Below are 4,308 nucleotides of genomic sequence, written 5' to 3'. Positions count from 1 at the left end.
AGGAGATCATTGTACATGGCAACAGGAAGCTTATACAATAGTCAATTCTCATGGACATGGCTCTCATCAACAATGAGGTGATTCAGACCAGTTTCAGTGGTCTTGTGATGAAGAAAGCCATCTGCACCCAGAGAGAGAGGACAGTGGGAACTGAATGTGGACTACGAAATAGTATTTTCACTCTTTTTATTATTTTTTGCTTGCATTTTGTTTTCTTTTTCATTTTTTTTCTTTTTGATCTGATTTTTCTTGTGCAGCATGATAATTGTGGAAATATGTATAGAGGAATTGTATGTTTGACATATGTTGTATCACTTGCCAACTAGGGGTATGGGTGGAGGGAAGGGAAGGAAAAAATAGAACACAAAGTTTTGTAGAGGTGATTGTTGAAAATTATCCATGTATATATTTTGAAAAAAAAAAGGCTTTAATTAAAAAAAGAAAAAGAAAAATTGAAGTCATTCACCAAGCGCTCCCTCTGATTTCCTCCTCATCTCACATCACTCAAATGTCCTTCACCATTATTTCTTTCTCTGAGATGAAAAGGTGAACTTCTTTTTGACAAGGCAAACATTTTCATGTGCATATTCTATCTTATTTTTTCAGATTCCCCCCCTTTATCTTCCCTATTTCTCACTAATCTTCCATCTCTACCTATCTTCATGCTATTTCCCTACTTTCTAAAAGAATGCCTCTATCCTCAAAAAAAAAAAAAAAATACCTCACTTGAGTCATTCATCCCCACTAGCTAGCATTCTCTATATCTCCCTTTTTGAGGCCAAATTCCTTGAGAATTTCTTCTCACTCTCTTAACTCTCTACACCCTGACTTTTAATTCCCATCATTCAACTTAAATTGCCCTTTTAAACGTTATTAATGATTTCTTAAACACAAAATCTAATGTCCTTTTCTCCATCCTCATTATTCTTTGAGTGCTTTGTAGCCTTGGATACCCTATCACCATTTTCCCCTTTATACTCACTTCTTTCTAGATTTCTGTGACACGGTAATATTCTGGTTCTTCTCCAATTTGTCTAACTATACTTTCTCAGTTCCTTTTGTTCATCTAGATCATGGGTGATAACTGTAAGTGTCCCTGAAGGTTCTGTCATGGAGTCTTTTTTTTTCTCCCTCTATATTATTTCAATTGATGGACATAATAACTTTCATGGATTCAGTTATCATCTCTAGGTTGAAGATTCTCAAATCTATTTCCCCAGTTTTAACCTCTTTCCTGAACTTCAGTCTTGCACATCTAACTAGTAGAAATCTTGTCCAGTAGACACCTCAAATGGAAGTTTTATAGACATCTTAAACTCAATATGTCTAAAACTAAACTTATTATCTATTCATTTAAGTCTTCCTTCTTAATTTTTCCATTACTATTGATGATACCACCATTCTCCTAATTATACAGACTCATAATGTAGTTGTCATCCTTTATTTCTCATTCTTTTTCACGTCTCATATTCAGTTTATTGTTAGATCCTATAGATTCAACTTTATAGATTTTGTTGACTCCACATGTCTCTTAAGTGCCCCTTTTTCTCTTCTAGTGTTACTACCACCTTGCAGAAAGACCTAATAACCTCACATCTGGACCATTGCAAAAGTCTTTTGGTTGGAAAAAGTCTTTTCCTTGCCACGGTTCTCTACTCCATCATCCACTCAAGTGTCAAATTAATCTTCCTAAAGCACAGGTCTGACACATTACCACCTTCCCCTCCCCCCAAACAAATAAACTCCAGTGCTCCTATTACTTCCAGGATTAAATATACCATCTTCTATTTGGTATTCAAATCTCCTCATAACCCCCCATCTTTTCAGTCTTTTTACACTTTACTCTTCCTCCCTCCCCCCAAGTGATCCAGTGTGATCCAGTGATGCTTTTTGCTGTTCCTCAAATAAGACACACTCCATCTTCTGACTTGGGGCATTTTCTTTTTTTTAACTTAATTTTATTTTTGTTTCACATTCTTTCTATCTCATCTTCTCTTCTCCCCTACCAAAAAAGCAAGAAAATAAAATGTATTACCAAAGGATGAAGCCTGCAAGAAACCAAGAAGTTGCCTGAGCTGTCCACATTTTTCCTTAGGAAAATGTTAAATCAATTCTAGATGGATTCTGGAGTGGCAGAACCCACAAAAAGATGGAGTGAAACAATTTTCCAACTTAAGATAACATAAAAGGATTTCAGAAAAGGTCTGTCTCACTTGGGTAAAAGAGGAGTGCAGTCCAGTGCAGGCACAGTGTAGGTAAGCCTGCAGGAAGCTCTTAGCTTAGATAAGCAACTGAGGTACCTGGGACTTGGGTCCTCACAGCATAGAAGACAAATTACCAGCCTGGGAACCCAATACAATAGGTGAGACTAGCCTGGGCCACTTCAGTAGAATGTCAAGCTCCCAGCACAGAAAGTTAGTGATCAGCCCCAGCACAAGAAGCATAGGATTGTGCCCCAGGAGCAGAGCACAACTTTATAAGTCATGAAACAGGCTAAAAATGAGTAAGAAACAGAAGAGAGCCCTGATCATAGAAAGCTACTAATGGCAACAGGAAAGATCAAAACACAAACCCAGAAGAGGACAACAATGGCAAAATGATTACACATGAAGTCTCAAAGAAGAAAAGAGAGTTGGTCTCAAGCTCAAAAATTCTCCTTAGAAGAGCTCAAAAAGTATTTTTAAAATAAAATAAGAGAGAAAGAAGAAAATTTGGGAAAAGAAATGAGAGTTACACAAGAGAATTATGAAAAAAGTGGTAAACTGCTTGGAAAAGGAAACAAAAATTGACTAAAGAAATATTAGGCATATAAGGTCTTTTCTTTCTTTTGATATCACTAAGTATGCATAGTAAAATAGCTTTGAGGGACTAGTTTCTTTTTTTTAATTTTTAATTTATGGAATAAAACATGAACTTCCATAACAATACAATAAAAAAGATGATTGCACATAAAACTGCAAATCTATTGTGTACAATTTGCTATTTCTTTTAAATATATAGTAAATTATCATGTAAACTTCTTTTCATGGGGGTGGGGAGAGAGACATAGTTTCAAATTCAAATTGATTTCCAGAATGACTGCACTAGTTCACAATTCCACCAAGAGTATATCAATGAACTTTTTTTCCCCTACAATTCCTGCAGCATTTCTCATTTTCCTTTTTTGTTAACTTTGTAAATCTAATGGGTGTGAGATAGTACACAGAACTGTTTTCATTTGCATTTGCATTCCTTAGTGATTTAGAACCTTTTTTTCACATGCCTATTGATAGCTTAGATTTCTTCTTCTTAAAAAAATCTAATCACACCCATTGACCATTTATCAATTGAGGAATGACTTATATTTATAAATTTGAATTTATTCTCTCTTTATCTTAGAAATGAGATCTTTATAGAGAAACTTGTTGCAAAGATTTTCCTTTCAACTTTCTATTTCTCTTCTAATACTCTTTTGCTAATGAACATTTTTTTTAAATTTTATGTAATCAAAATTGTTCTCTTTCTCTCTCTTGTTTGGTCATGAATTCTTCCCCTTAACCATAGCCCTGACAGGCAATTTTCTCCATGCTCCTGTAACTTGTTTATGATGTCATCTTTTATGTTTAAATGTACCTCTTTGGAGCTTTTGATACAGGGTGTTGCATAACTAGTTTCTTTTCTTTTTTTCCTTTTTCTCAACAGTTTTTGCCAAAAAATGAATTCTTATCCCAATAGTTGGGATCTTTTGGTTTATCAAATATTGGGCTACTGTGTTCATTTGTTTCTGCATTTTATATACATACTATGTTCCTGCAATCGACTTTCTATTCCTTAACCAGTGTTAAATTGATTGATTATTACAGTTTTGCAGCATAGCAGCATAGTTAGAGATCTGGTGCTGCTAGGCCCCCTCTTTCCCACTTGTTTTTATTCATTTTTTTTTTTTAGGTTCTTGGTCTTTTGTTGCTTAAGTTGAATTTTGTTATTGTTTTTTCTAGTTCTTTAAAGTAATGCTCTGGAAATTTGATTGACATATGGAATAATTAAATTCACTTAAGTAGTATTGTCTTTTGCTTTATTAACTCAAGCTAATATTAGTTATTATAACTCAGCAATGAATATTTCTTCATATTTGCAATAAAATTGTTTTGTAATTATGCTCATATATTCCTATATGTATTTTGGCAGTCAGATTCCTAAGTATTTTATATTATATGCAGTTATTTTAAGTAGAATTTCCCTATCTCTTCTTGATGGATTTGGTTGGTAATATACCGAAATGCTGATGATATGGTAATTTACTTGGGCTTATTATGTATCCTGAAATTT

The sequence above is a fragment of the Antechinus flavipes genome, chromosome 2 (genome assembly GCF_016432865.1).
Source record: "Antechinus flavipes isolate AdamAnt ecotype Samford, QLD, Australia chromosome 2, AdamAnt_v2, whole genome shotgun sequence".
In the NCBI taxonomy this organism is placed as follows: domain Eukaryota; kingdom Metazoa; phylum Chordata; class Mammalia; order Dasyuromorphia; family Dasyuridae; genus Antechinus; species Antechinus flavipes.
The sequence above is the reverse complement of the archived record's forward strand: the minus strand, read 5'-3'. Positions refer to the sequence as shown.